Source organism: Callospermophilus lateralis, chromosome 14, assembly GCF_048772815.1.
Source record: "Callospermophilus lateralis isolate mCalLat2 chromosome 14, mCalLat2.hap1, whole genome shotgun sequence".
NCBI classification, from domain to species: domain Eukaryota; kingdom Metazoa; phylum Chordata; class Mammalia; order Rodentia; family Sciuridae; genus Callospermophilus; species Callospermophilus lateralis.
Genome location: NC_135318.1, coordinates 27306997 through 27323170, shown reverse-complemented (window position 1 = coordinate 27323170; position 16174 = coordinate 27306997). Strand labels below are relative to the sequence as shown.

The window sequence follows — 16174 nt, the reverse complement described above, 5'->3', positions numbered from 1 at the left end:
ATTGCCTTCGTGACCAGCTAACAAGTAGGGAATCTATTACTGTGTGAGAGAAAAAATAATGGCAAAATTGATATTCACAGGGAATAGCTGTCCTTGCCCCAAGTTTGCAGTTTACTATGTCATGTACAACTTTAGATAACAATTTTTAAAGTATCATAGACACCAGAAAGAGACACTGTGTATGGATCCATCAGCTTCATAAACCATGGAAGAAACCCATTGCACTAATAGTTGTACCCTCTTTTTAAATGAGGAATCTACCTAATCAAGACATCAGTGTCCCAGAAAATCATGTACTTAGTATACTGGACTCATTAGCAATTCAATATCTATCTAAAGGAAACCTGAAGCTTAATGAGGTGTTCTCTGCTTGTCCCTTGTTCAAGAGCTTGCCTCTGTCTTGGGAATACATGGATTTTTTCTAGTTTTGTTCAGTCTGTTCCCTAATATCTATTTTGTTCTGCTATGATTTCTTTCTTACACCCTTGAAAAACATCCCTGAGGTCATAGCAAGCACATGTGTGTCTTTTATTGTTGTTTAATTGGGTTTTCAAATAGGTTGTTCAAGATCAAGCCAAAATATGGATCTTCTCTGGTTATTTTCTAATTCCGAAAGACATAATAGAAAAATTCATTGTTTGCTTATATTACCCTGATTACTGCAGGTGCATTTTTCATGAAAGATTGTTGTTCATTTGTTTGTTTATAGTGTTATTCAATTTGTACAAAATTAAAGGCAGGCAAATCCATTAAAAATAAGCAAGGGACGATTCATTGAACATTCAGGATAATGGGTAACGCTCTTGGGGAGAGTGGATGTGATGGGGATGGGTACAGAACGAGGCTCTACGAGTTTAGCAATGTCTCTTTCTGATCTGAATTGTGACAATACGGGTGCTATACTCTGCTATTGAGATCTACAGCTATAGACGCGGTTTCCAGTCTTCAGGGTAGTGGGAGATGGTAGAATCTTTTATGAGGTGAGTCCTAGTAGAAGGAAATTGGGCCATTGGGGACACGTCCTAGAAGGATATATTAAGTCCTCATTCCCTCCCTTCTCTCTTTTTTTCTGGCTGCCATAAAGCAAGCATCTTTGCTCCACCACATGCTCCCCAACATGCTATCCTGACTTGCCACTGGCCTAAAAGCAATGAGCCACCTGATTATGGATTGAAATACCTGAAACCATAAGTCAAAATAAACCTTTCCTCCTTTAGATATTTATCTTTTATTGCTGTTGTCTTAGAGATTGAATCTAGGGGCAACTTACCACTGAGTTACATCCCAGTCTGTTTTGTTTTTCTTTCTTTCTTTCTTCTTCTTTTTTAAAATCTTTCATGACATTGTCTCACTAAGTTGCCCAGACTCACCTCTTGTGATCCCCTGACCTTAGCCTCCAAAGTAACCAAGTTCGCAGGCATTCACTACCCTACTTGCCTCTTCCTTATTTTATTATCTCATATATTTTGCTGCTGCCATGGAAAGTTTCCAACACGATGATACAAATTGCCTTTGTGATCAATTGTCAATTGTTCTGTTCAGACACGGTTTATGCATTTCTGCAGACTTTCATAACCTATTGTACATGGAATTTCTATCTTTATCCACCAGCAGAACTAGGGAACAACTACTTATTCATAGTCATAATACTACATAACTTTGATAATCCAGTTACCTACTGCAAAATGAGTCTATAGGATAATCCATTGTGTTAATTTCTTCTCTTCTCCATGGATAAAAAGTTTGGGGTGTTCCTGAAAGAAGTGAATCATTTTCAAATACTCAGCGGAATGGCCTAACCATACCTGAAAATTTCATCCCTAGAATAATATCCCCCAACTATCTCATACCTTACCATCTAGTGTTATATGGATGTGTCTAGCCTGCTGAGATCTTCTGTCAGAAATGAATGAACAATTGCATCTTTTCAAGATCTCTGTGGATAATTGTATAATTGATTTTTACTGAGGCAAATTTTTTGTCAATTGGAAAATGGCTGCAACGAACAGAGGCGTTTTAATATCTCATATTTTCCTGTTGCAAATATTTATGACCTTAATTTAGTATAGCACAATCATTTTACTGATTGAGAATTTATGTCATGTATTGGTCAACCTGGGGAAATTTTCTTTGGAGCACACACTGGAGGCTAATCTTTCTCTTATGTAAATGGATAATTAAGCTCCTTTGTTTTATTGCCTGGTTGTAAACTAACCATTCAATATGTATGGATTTCTTACAGCAACACTTTAGAGAATGAGACCTTTTTCATTAGCAATATTTGTGTATTACTGTCCAGAGTTAAGTTTGTATATTGATGAACTATTACCCACTGCAGTCTGATAACATGCTGACGTGCAATTCTCAGAAATGAATCATGGTTTTTCACTATCAACTGTTCAACCTTGCAGTAGCTTCGGTTATACATTTTCTTTGTTCTGTCTGAACTAAGTCTACCTTCTTTCATTGATTCTAAGGAACTCATTTATATTTTCATATTTTAATATCTCTGAAATTGAGATGCATCTTATAGTTGATGACATTTTATAATTTCTGTCAGGTTGGAGGAAGTTGTGGTCAAAGTGTTGGGTATGGAAAAAGATGAACCCCAAAATAATGTGGCCCAGGGAGAAAGAATGAAGGAATCACTGTCTTTCCCAGTGACAAGACAGGCCCTGGGGAGGAAATTTTCATCAAGTCTGAAATAACAGTTTCTGAGAAGAGGCCAAAGCATTGGTCCTACCCTAAACTGACCCCACACCTTCCATCTGGCCTAGGAAAGATAAATCCCAGGCATTGACCACTGACCCCACACCCACTAGCCCCACACCCCTATCTGGCCCAGAGGATAGCCCAAACTGACCTGCTCATTAATTGAGTCACCTCTCAGTGTAATCCATATAAACCTAAACGTCCCCTTTGGCCAGTGACTCACTTTCCACCAGGAAAGTGACTCCATCAGAGGTGTCCTTCAATACTGAATAAAAGTTGTGCTGTGTTGATTTGTAAAGTGTGAGTCCAGCCTGGTCCTTTTGAGCTAACACAAAATATGTGAAACTTAAGCATGAGCAAGCTTCAGACCACTTTAGATTGTATAAAATATAGTGCTTAAATTCTTTTTACGTTTTTATCAAATTAATATGTACACATGGTTTAAAAATCAAGTAGATTGACAGACCGTATCATGAAAAACATGCTTAGTTTGCTGTTTCTTGATTTATGAATTTATTAAGTTATCTGTATACTCCCTGCTATAAATGAGAATTTTGTTGTTTACATTGTGTTCTCATTCCAGTTTGGTTTCCCAGCTTTCCTCCCACCTTCACCACCTCGTTTCCGCCATTTGTACTTCTATTTTTGCATTGTCAAGGTTGATTGCATTTACATTCTATTCTATAACCGTAATTAAGCCATCAAGCCTTCCACTCTAGATTTATTCTCCCCCACCCACAAAAGTATTCTGAAAAAGAGTTTTACATACTGATGATAGTCTCAATAGCATTCACTACAGATCCTAGAAGAAAACTATCATCATATTTTACTTAATTTTAACAAGTGATATATTTGTGCCAAAGGAGAATATTGATATCAATCTTTTTTTAATACTTCACCACATTACTACAAATCATGCCAAATCACACTTTACTTTTCATGTGTGAAATAAACTCTCAATTTTTTTATTAGAGTTTTTAATTGCTGTCTTTTAAATTTCCTTAGGAGACATATATACTTCCCACATATCTAATTCTTTCTGATTTCTTGCCCACTCAGATTCTACTTGTGCTTCATTCCTTCTTGTAGCTACTGTTCCAACTAAGGCCATTTGCTCTAAGAGCATGTTTTTCTTGACTAAAATGTAAAAAAAAATTTCCTGAAATTTCTTGCCATCTTCTTTACTTATTATTAGTATTTACTCATATTATTTTTATGACCATTTGTCTCCCCTTTATCAATTTTAGGTCCTTTTTTTAATTCTTTGGGCTTAGACATTTCCCTACTGATATTTTTAAAACACTTGATTTTCCTTTCACTTACTAATTACTACTGAGTGCATTTAATTAGGAGACTTATGTTTTCCCTTGCCTCATGGTTATATTTCCCTATTGTTATTATTTTAAGATGTTCACCTGCATTCCACCTTTTTGAATTCCAAGTATCAATTATTACATTCACTGTATTAAATTTTCTTTTTGTATATTTTTCTTCTGCATTCTGGGAGATTTTTCTTTGGATTGGTCATTGAACGATTCCTATGAACTTTCTCTCTTATTTCTGTAATATAACTGTTTACTTGGAGTTGTTTATTGTTTTCTCTTTGTTCTTGTGCTATAATTTCATGTTTTTAATTTATATCTGCATTAACTACTCAATCTTTCTCAAAACATTAATAATTCTAAGCTACTTTCATCCAAATTATTATTTATATATTTTCCTCTTTGATTTATTATCTGTCTAAATTTTATTGTAGGCTGGGACAGGGGTGCATGCCTGTAATCCCAGTGGCTTGGAGGGCTGAGGCACAAGGATCCCAAGTTCAAAGCCAGCCTCAGCAATTTGATGAGGCTGTAAGCATCTTTGTGAGATCCTGTATCCAAAAAAAAAAAAAAAAAAATGGGCTGGGGATGTGGCTCAGTTGTTAAGTGCTCCTGGATTCAATCCCTGGTACCAAAAAAAAAAAAAAAAAAAAAAAAAAAAAAAAAAAACCCAGAAAAAAAAAGGACATGGGGTTATAAATGATGGTGGAATGTGATGATCATTATTATCCAAAGTACATGTATGAAGACACAAATTGGTGTGAATATACTTTGTATGCAACTAGAGATATGAAAAATTGTGCTCTATATGTGTAATAAGAATCGTAATGCATTCCACTGTCATATATAAATAAAAATTTAAAAAAGAAAAAGAAAATAAATTTTATTGTGCATCTTTATTGGCTATAGCATGATGGTAAGAGATACAAATATATAGTAAAATAGTTATTGTAGTAAAGCAAGTTAACATATCCACTATCTCACATAGTTACCCTTTGTGTTTTGTGTGTGGCAAGGGCAGCTAAAAATGTACTTATTCAAATAGAGTACTCACAAATGGAGTACAGTGCTACTAACTGTAGTCCCCATGTTGTACATTGGATCACTAGACTTATTCATCCTGCATATCTGCTACTTTGTATCCTTGGGTCTATATTTCCCCATTTACTCCCCTGCTCCAATCATTTCAGAAAACACTATTCATTCTCTACCTCTGTGTATTTGCTTATTTGACTTTTTTTAAAAAAATCCACATTTAAATGAAATCCTTCACATTTTTTCCTTCTGAATATGGTTTATTTCACTCGGCATAATGTTCTCAAAGCTTGTCCATGTGTGGTAAATGGAATGATCTCAATTTTAGAAGCTGAATAATATTCCACTGTGAGTAAATACCACATTTTCTCTTCAGATCCTTTGTTCATTTCATAATTTGCTTTTCTGCCTTTAGTTTTAAGCCCTTTTTGGATTAATCTCTTATCAGATAGAAAGATTGCAAATATCTTCCATCAATCCATAGGCTGCCTTCTCATTTTGTTGTTTGTTTGCTGTGCAAAGGGTTTCTGGTTTGATTCTATCTCACTTATTTATTTTTGCCTTTGTAGCTTGAGCTTTGGTGTGATATTCAAAAAAATATCTTTCTAATGCCTATGCCACTAAATTTTTCTCCTCTATTTTCTTCTTGAAGCTTTATGGTTTTAAGTCTTATGTTTACGTCTTTTTTTATTTTGAGTTATTTGTAGGCTGATTCTTTTGCATGTAGAGATCCAGTTTCTCCAGCACCATTTATTGAAGAGACTATCTTTTTCCAATGTGATCCTTTGGTTTCCTTGTCAAAAATAAATTTACCATATGTATCTGGATTTATTTACAAGCTCCCTCTTCTGTTCCACTGGCTGGTGTGTCTGTTCTATACCAGTACCATACTATTTTGATTATTCTAAATTTGACATACAAGTTTGATCAAAAATGTGACACCTCTATTTTTTTTTTCTTTCTTAACATTGCTTTCGCTATGAAGGGTCTCTTATGTTTCATACTAATCTTAGAATTCTTTTCTTCTATTTTTTTTCTTTCTGAAATTGCTCTGCCATGAAATTGCACGGCAGCTCAAGATATAATAATATGCAGTTTGCTTTTTCTATTCACACTTGACAATGTGTCAATAAATGAACAACTCTGAAATGGATGTATAGGAATTCTTTTTGACTGGAAGATCTCCTGAGGTTTGAAGCTTCTTGGATGTTCCTCAAGCATCTTGAGAACTGTTATTTTTACCTGTCTTAATTCTCACACAGATAGTTTCTTGGATTTGTTGGGAGAAGATTTTTGTTTTGTTTTGTTTTTCTTTTAACCTGCAGTGGAAACACCAAGCTATAGTTTACTTTTTTTCTCATGGTAGAAGAAAATAAAATGCTGCATGAAATATTGCCAATACGAATGACACTCCATTTTCAGTACCATCTTTCCCTCCTGCATTCCAAGTACATGGATTTCCAAGTTGCAAATATTTTCAAGGTGCAGCCTGATCAGGAAGTCTGTGCTTTCTTTGGCTGCTATCTTCTCTCTGGATCTTTTCAGCAGTAGCTTTCCAACACGGCTTTTTCAATCAATATTTATCTACTTTTTAAGTCCTAGGGGGAAAAAATGAATTCTCTTGCCTCAGCTGGCCCTCTTCCATTTTCCTCATTATTCTGAACTTATGCCTTTTGATTCCTTCCCTATCACTGCACAAAGTCCTGAGAGAGAACAGAGTTAATGCCCTCTTGAATCAAAATATTAATCTTACCACTAATACTATCTGAATTTATAGGATAAAACATAAAATATGTTGTGTTAAGTGGACTCCATTTCCTTCAGTACACATAATGTCAGCAAGAGAAATAAAGCAAGAGACAGCTTAGAGTGTTTCTTTAGTGCAGGCATACTATTTATCAAGAGGACCTGCAAGTGAACCCAGGCTTAGCCAATTTAGTGATACGTAACCCGGAAACATATTTCACCTCTTAAAACCTTGTTCTGCCACCTGTCAATGACACATGAGGAATTTATCTCAGAAGGTTCTTATTTTCAGGTGAAATTATGAATGTCAAAGAGTTTTGTGCGGGATTGGGGTATATGACAAGCTTTCAGTGAATGGCAGCTATTAGTCTTACCAGCATTATTAGTAAAAAGAAAACGTGTAAAAATGCTACTACTCTATTTAGTCTCACTTTTATTTTTGCATGCTTGCTTTTAGAACTTGTCAAAACTACTTTGTTTCAGAGTTCATTCTCTTGTACATATCTATCATATGAGTGACAAAGCGAGAGAGGAAAAAATGTCAGTCATCAAAAGTTTGGGTACTAGTGAGAGGAAAAAAAAAATAGATAAGCCATGTTCCCAGTACTATGTGATAAGTATAGATGATAGATACATAGACAGCAAGCAGAATGTCATGAAAGGAGAGAAGGAAGGATGCCTACCACTCCTAGAGGAGAGCCTGGTACAAAGGCTTCAGCTTAGCAATTAGCAAGTCACCAAGCAACGTGGAAACTCCAACAGGGGGAAGAGTATGGCTAAAGACTTCAATTATTAAGAATTAATTAACAGACTTATTCAGAGCAGTTTGAGCATGATATAAAATGAACAAGATTAAAATGGAAAGAGCAGTGAGAGTTGAGGAATTAAAAATAGGATGCACAGATGACTATACTTCTAGGGAACGCTGAAATGATTCAAGGGAAAAACATATTGCCCTCTATGGGAAGAACTTAGTATGCTAGTTGCTGAAGTTAAGGCACTAGAGGGGCTGGGGAGATTAATTTATTAAGTTATAATCTGAAGCAGCAAATTTTCAAAGAGATGGGACTAAAAATTGGATTCATTTAATATGCAAAGATTTTAGTTCTGAAGATTCAGAACGATACTTTCTTCTGGGAAAGAGTGAAACACAGGTGCTGGTGTAGCTGATTCTAAAGATGGAAGGCAGGAAAGCTAAAAGAAATTGCTCCCAAAGAAATTGTACGTATGTGAAGCCATTGCCATCTAGCATTAAAGGGTGAGCCAACAGTAATTCCAAAAATTGCTGAAGACAGGGGTCCATTTCAGCTTGAATTTGTGGTTATGAATACAGTCAAGAAACCATTTTTATTCCTAAGTGGTTATTAAATCATAAATGGTAACGTGGAACTTACAGTATTGATAATGTGCATCATTATGGTATTATAACATCCTATTGAGTAAATATTCCCCTTTCTTTGAACATTCAGGAAATAATTGTTTTTTAACTGTTTTTTTTTTTTTTTTTAAGGAAACTGATGTTTATTTTCTGTAACCTTATTTCCATTTTGCTTATTAATAAGTGTCTGCAGAGCAGCTCAAGACCACTCAGTGGTTGTTCCTACTCACTCAGTGGCCTGAACAGTAGGAGATTCGGACCAGTCTTGAGTGGCCAGCTGGGCACTCTGGTCTCCTGTAGGGAACTGCTGGCTAGGCACAGAGGGCACCTGACACCTTCAGACCAGATTGCAACCTCAGGCTGACCAGCAGTGAACTCTGGAGCCGAAGCAGTCCATCCACCCTGAAATTCCTCCCTGGTCACAGCTTTTTCACCTGCGCTTGCGGATCTCCCTAAAAGTCCAGATCAGGCATGGCCTCGGGCGTGGGCTCACCGGAAATGGTGCCACGCATGCGCAGAACTGGGCCAGCCTCCACCACATCAGACCCACATAATGAGCTCCCTTGTTGTTGCACAGAATGGCAATGTCCACATAGTGCAGAGGAGAGTCTGTGTTACCTGATAGGCAGGTTGACATAAGATGGTTCTGTAAGAGGCTGGTGGTCAGTAACCACCAGAAGATGTGGCTCCAGGAAGGCTTCCTGAATCTGGCTAGTGAAGGTTCCAGCAGTAAGGTGGCTCTGGTGGCAGCAGCAAACTTCAGCACAGCCCGCTGGCCAGTATTCCTAGAGGCTATGACCCAGACATCAGCAGGATTTTCAAGGGCAACAAGGGCAGGAGCTGCTAGCAGAAGCTTCTTCCAGGTCCACTTCAAATTTCTGAGGTAGATGCCATCGCTTTTCTTTTGGTAGATATCTTGTTCCATTTGGAAATCAAGGTTGGTGCCACCTAAATGGGTTCTTGCTGCAGGGAATTTGAGGACATCCTCTCTTTCATTTGCAGGACATTAAGGGCTCTGGACATTGTTTCCCTCTTAGGACGGAAATCAAGAACAACGCTGTAGGGCTCCCTCCCTGGGTAGCATGGAAAGCATTGTTCTTTAACTTTTATAAATGATGTGGCAGTAGTGCCACGGATATGGAATTTTCTCTAAATGTGAATGCATTTTAGGGACACATTCCTAACAGCAAGGCTACTAAATCAAATAAATGGAACTATATTATGCACTTTTATACATTAAAAAAAAATCATATTGAGGAAAGTAGAATCCATTTAGGTTGCCAAAATTGTCCATTATAGTACTAGTTTAACTAAAATCTCAAAGCATTGGGAAATATAATGATTTTGCTTGCTATTATGTCCTATAATAATCTTTGTTCTGCTTGCATTTGATTTTTTTTCATATATTCATTTTAAATTTGGTCATCTTTATATTATTGTTAATTATAACCTCTTATTATTAATAAATCATACATTAACTAGCTTATGCATTTTTTCTATTTTAGTTATTATCAATTTCATATTTTGTCATCAATATTTGGATCAGCTACAAAAATCGAGTAGCTATGTTATGAAGTAAATATCACCAAGTGAAAATTTATTAAAGTTTAAAATTTAGTAGAGAAAGGATCAGGTAACGTTTCCTTAAATGGTCAGATAGTAAATAATTTAGATTGAGTGATATCCAGTATCTCTACTGCAATCACTCGGTTTTGCTCTTATATGTGGAAAGCAGCCCAAGGGGAAAGAAAAAAAAAAAAAAAGCAAGGGGAAAAGGGTCTTTTTGAATAAATTTTTATATACAAAGATTGATCGCTGGCCCTAATACCTAATTTCATGATGTAGTAAAGAAACAGAGTAATTGCAACAATGTATTATTAAAAGTAAGTGTATAGGGCTGGGGATGTGGTTCAGGCGGTGGCACGCTCGCCTGGCATGCGTGCGGCCCCGGGTTCGATCCTCAGCACCACATACAAACAATGATGTTGTTTCCGCCGAAAACTAAAATGTAAATATTAAAATTCTCTCTCTCTCTAAAAAAAAAAAATTAAAAAAAGTAAGTGTATATACATAGATCAATGAAACAGAATAGAGAATGCAGATACAAACCATGAACATCTGGTAAATAACTTTTTGACAAAATGACAAGGAAATTTAATGAGGGAATGAAAGTTCATTCTTCTTGTTTTGTTTTGTTTGGGTACCAGGAATTGAACCCAGGGGCACATAACCACTGAGATACAACTCCAGCCCTTTTTCATATTTTATTTTGAGACAGGGTCTTGTTAAGTTGCTCAGGCTGGCTTTGAACTTTCATCATCCTGCCTCAGCCTCCTGAGCTGGTAGGATTACTGGCATGGGCCACTGTGCCTGGCTTAAAAGTGTTTTCATCAAAAAGTGCTGGAGCTTCAACAATCATATGGTGGGGGCAGGAAGCCTAGATTCTTAATTTTTGCCATGTACAAAAATTAACTTGAAATGTATATTAGATACAAATATAAAAGCTAGACAAAAATCTTCTAAATAAAAACATAAGTGAAATAGAAATACTTTGTGCAGGCATTTTTTTTTTTGATTATGAAACAAAAAGAAAGAAGTAAAAGACTTGTTAAATACAAGATGAAGCAAACCAGAGGCTGGAATAAAATATTTATATATTTTACAAAAGACTTATATCTGGAATTTATAAAGAACTCAAGAGGCTCAATTATAGGTGGGCAAAAAATCCAATAAACAGTAAAAAATGTTCATGTATAGTGCATGAACATACTTGTATATTTATATAAATTTATATTTTTTAAAAAAACTTTCAAAAGGAAGATATTACTGATGTACTCAGTACAGGAATGAACCTGTAAAAGGCTGATAAAAAAGTCAGACACAAGTCCATCAGCTTCCTCATCAACGTCATTGAGCACATAAGTAGTTTACATACTTTTAAAATTGTCTTCCCTGTGTATTTCCACTACAATCAATTTTAATCTAATAGGTGTGTAGTAACTTCTGACCTTGGTTTTGATTTGCACTTCCGTAATTGCTAATGATACTGCCCGTATCACACATGCCTACTCTGAAAACTCTCTTGTGAAGTTTGTTACTTGCCCAATTTTAATTAGATTGTTTGTTTTCCTACTGTTGAGTTTTGAAGAGTTCAGTATGCGCTGTATCAAATGTGATACAGAATTATATTTGTTTTTCATTATTATCTAAACATACAAATATTTGAATGCACAAATCCAGACACAAACTTTGCCACAAACTTGTCACTGTACCTTACTCTTGTGAAGTTTTTAAAACTGTTTACTCAAACTAGATTCTTACACTGTAGACCACTGAGAATGGCTGAGCCCTTCTAATCTTCTCATTTAGTCATAGTCTGTTGACAATCACACATAAGCAATTAAGCCCAAAATTTAAGAGTCCAGACATACTATCTATGTAGAACTATTACTTAATAAAGTAAGATTTCACCCATAGCATTGGAGGAAAGCAAAACTGCTTGTTTTCACAGATGCTATTTGAACTTGTACATGTGGTCTAGCTATGAAATAGGGCAAGAAAAATATATAGATGGGTAATTAACACACACACATTGCTATATTTGTAGATGACAGGATCATGAATGGAGAAAATCCTTATGAATCTCCAAACAGGTATTAGAATTAATGAATTAAGTGAGGTTGCAGAATAAGTTGACTTACAAAAGTTAATCAATTAGGCTTCCCATGTAAGAAATATTTGTTTAGCCAAGGTCATGAAGATTTCCTCATTTCCATTTCTTTAGAAAACTATTTTCACATTAGGTGTAATTGAACTAAATAGCTGTTATTTATTGAGTGTGTGTTACAAACACCTCTGAGTATTAGTTGTTCGGCTCAGCTGTTTTATAGACCAGTAACCAAGTAAACTGAGGTATGTGGAGGTTAACTAAATTGTTCACAGCTAGTAATTGGCAAAATATGAATCCAACACTGTTTTCAGATTTAAAATTCTATGTCCTTTCAATTCTAAACACTGTCTTAGTTCACGATGTGGGTACTGGCAAGTAAATATTTTATGACAACCTTCTTTTAAACTGGAGAGGATTTTCTGAGGGAGCCAATGGATAGGTCTACAGCATATGACAGAAGAGCCCGGCTCTAAGTTTCAATAATATCTAACAGACTAAGGATAGCCTCGATTCAGAAGCAACTTGAGTGTGTCTGTAGTTGGAACAACCAACCCAGAAAACCCTGCTGTAATTTTTGGAGAGCATTATTGTTTGCCAATAGTTACATCTTCCTCTAGTATCTCTCATTTCCTACTCTCTGATCTTATTCTCTTTCTTTCCCCTATTATCACTTGGACGTGACTGCATGTTCCTTCTCAGCCATATCCTCAGGAACTATGTACCACTGATCTCTATGTTAGATCAGCTGCCTAGCAGTAAAGTCCAGCATCTTGTTCTGTTCACATTCTGTTCACACAGTCAGCAATTCTGCATTCTGCACCCTGACGGGCAAATGGTCTGGCAGAAAGTCAGATCTGGATATGAACCACCATAGGTGACATCTGTATGTACAGAAAATCCCAACTGGCTACTGGGCACCTGTACACCTGGCAACAAATTATTGTCATGTTGGAGCTATTAATATGCCTAAACCTGTCATTTCACTGGAGAATTGGCAGCATTGATCCTCTTTGAAGTTTTTGCTTCAAACAACAACAAATTAGAGCCAGTAATCCCTGTCTTAGGGCAGTCTGAATCTACAACAAGGATAAGTGGACTTCAAAGGAAATAACCACTGTCTATCCAGAAAAGAGATAGAAAAGAGTGGTCATGGGGCAGATTTAAGAATGAGGATGTGAGTAAAAAAGTGTTCACATCAGTTCCCCTCACTTAATCAGCCATGGGTGGAAAGGGGATTATTCAATTTAGTTAACTGGGAAAAAAAAAAGTCAGATCCTGACATTTAACCACATTACATGACATCAATTAACTAATTAATAATAACACAATTTTTCCAGTTAACTAGAATAATTTGTCTCAAACACTGATAATGGCCAAACAGATCTTTTAAATTAGAGTGCTCCTGATCACTGATCTCAACATCAAAATCAAATTTTTTCCAAGGTACAAAATATTTTAGTCTGTAAAAGAAGAAATGAGCTCACTATTGAGCAGGTGAGACCTGGAGAAAATCTGCTACTCTCCCAGTTCAGCAAATGCTGAACTGAAAAAGAACCATATTCCTGCACAACATCCTTCTCTCTTTAGCACATTTTCTTGTCTCTGCCTTCAGTTAGCCCAAATATTTAAATTAATAAACAGAAATGAAAAAAGCTCATCAGCAACCCATGCTGACTGAACTGTGGGCGCCAATGGAAGTTTTTACGATGCTAAAGGCTTTATATCAAGATGAATCTAATGTCTTTAATCAGCAGCAAGAGAGGAAAAATGTTATAAAATTCTCAGTGTTACTAAATTGTGTGGTGTCACATAGGAAGGCAAAAGTAGAATTAAAGTAGGTAGTGACAAATGATAAGAGGAAGACAGATTTAATATTGAAGAAAATCTCACAAAATTCTGACTTCAAAATGCTGTGAGGTTTTGATTCTTGTTTTATGACATGATGGAGTTACAACCAAAGTTAATAATTAAGATTTTAAGGGAGAACTTTGGGTAATTTAGAGAGGTCAGTACTGAACTACGTTATTTTCATTTCTGTAATTCTAAAATATGTTGCTTCATGTCACCATTTAAGTATCTTTAATATCTTGATGATGAATTAATTTGTTCTATTTCAATGATATTTTATACTCTACAGTTCTGAAACAGTTCAAATTGTTTTCCAAAGTAGGCTGCAAGTTTAAATATAATTCAGGCACAGTGAAGAAGTTTAATATATTTAAAAAAAAAATAATTTCATTTTTTGCTGTGAAAATAATTTCTTTGGAAAATAATTTTATATTTTTAAATAAGGCAACTTAAAATAGAAAGCTTTTAGCAAACTAAATATTTCATTACATTGAACACCCAAATAAGTGGAAAGACAACTAGCATGTTAGCTTCCTATATTGAGGTGGGGGGGGGCTTTTATACTGAGATTGACGACACTTGCATGCAGGAACACTGTGAAGTAGAGAGGGCAAAAATTTGGTTTTCCAATCTTTTAATGCAAACTTGGGAACTGAAAAGCTTGCAGAGAACCTCTGGAGGAGGAATTGAAAGTTACCTTGTGAAACACTATCTAAAAGCGAAAAACAAAAAGATAGTTTCTTAGAAAGCATGAGATGATGGGAAGGCTTTGGCCAAGTACAGGAAAAGAAACGGATAAGAGTCCTAGCCAGAGTAAATGTCAACTGTCATCATCAATTGCCATCAATTGTTGGTCTTTTGAGCAATAGTTTTTTTGTGACAGTGGTAACAGGACAAAGAGGAAAAGCATTTAATGAAAGAAGAAAAGAAAGAGTAGGTAGTAAATAAAGATATTGTGAGATTGGTAAAATAAGAAAAAAAACAGCTGTATTGAAAAATGTAGTTGATTTGGAAATAGTAATCTTAAAATGAAACATTTTTCAATGACATGTTGAAACAGATGGGATCCTCAAAATATATGCAAAGGTCAAATAAACTTGCACAAGAAATGATCTGAATGCCTATCTCTTTTTTAAAAAAATATTTTTTAGTTGTAGATGGATACAATATTTGTATTTTGTTTATATCTTGTTTTATTTTTATGTGGCACTGGGGATTGAATCCAGTGCCTCACACATGCGACACTGGATTTATGTGCCACTGAGCTACAACCTCAGCCCTGAATGCCTATCTCTTTAACAATTATAATAAAAAGGCACATTCATAGAGCCTTAGAACCAGGCAGATCCATGGTTTTATCATGGTCATGAGGCATTTAAGCTAAATTAGAATGGTAAACTTCTTTCAAAATAAATGCCAATCTTTTTATGCCTCTGTATTTAGGATGAGAAAATTAAGAGCCAGTAATGTAATGGCATATGATGAATTAAAAGTGAAATGGTTACTCTTTTGAATATACGTACAGTTCAGGTAATTTTCACAAATGGTGGAATATAGAATGGTTTAAGAATGATCTGTTTCAGAGCTAAATATAAACAAAAAGTGAGTTTGGTTATCAAGTTGATTAGATTGGTGTTTTCCCCTATGAATAACCAGAAACTATACAACATTTTTTCTTCTCCATCCCCCTCAATCATGATGTACTAGAATTAATTTATATCCAAATTAATTTTGCCAACATAGTTGGGCATATGGCACTTGAATGTATCATCTTGACTATTAAAAATTGAAACCATTACTTCTCTCCTATATATCATCAGCCTGAAGCTGTCTTTTAAAATTTTACCTATTTAACTTTAAATATATGCCCTTCATTCTTCAGTAAATATTTAATGAGCTACTACACTTTACAAGGCTCTCTTTTAAGCAAAATCAAGGAGACTTGGCAAATACGCATGCTCATACATTATTTACTGCAGATTTCTTGTAACATTCTCCGACAAGTCATTGAATAATTTTCCTGGTGCATATTTACTCAAAATGCATTTATTCAATACATTTTTTCATCAAATAAATATCAAAACATGACATAATATATTCATGAATCTCTACACTTAGTTTTGTGTTGGGTGGCTTTGTTACTTTAAGTTTATTTCAGTGGTTTTTCTGGGTGGTTATGGATTCTGATATCTAAACCTATAAGTTATCCATACAGGAAATGTCCTCTTCATAAATAATAACTGTGACTCATCAGAAATATCCTCCCCCTCCTTTTTTTATGACTATTGCCTTTCCTAAAAACCATGACCATTGACTATGGCTATTTCTTTTTTCTAGTTTCAAATGCATGGAATGGCAGAGATCTCAGAGGTCTCTCATTGTGAAAATCTTCAGATGTCTTTAAGAAGGGTAAAGGAAAAATATACAAAACAGTCAATGGAAGGACAATTCCCACGTGGAAAA

General features: G+C 35.4%; 1 pseudogene; it reads right to left on the bottom strand.

The window, feature by feature from the left end:
- Positions 1-8392: 8392 nt before the first annotated feature.
- Positions 8393-9216, bottom strand: LOC143380529 (small ribosomal subunit protein uS2 pseudogene; annotated as a pseudogene).
- Positions 9217-16174: the final 6958 nt, after the last annotated feature.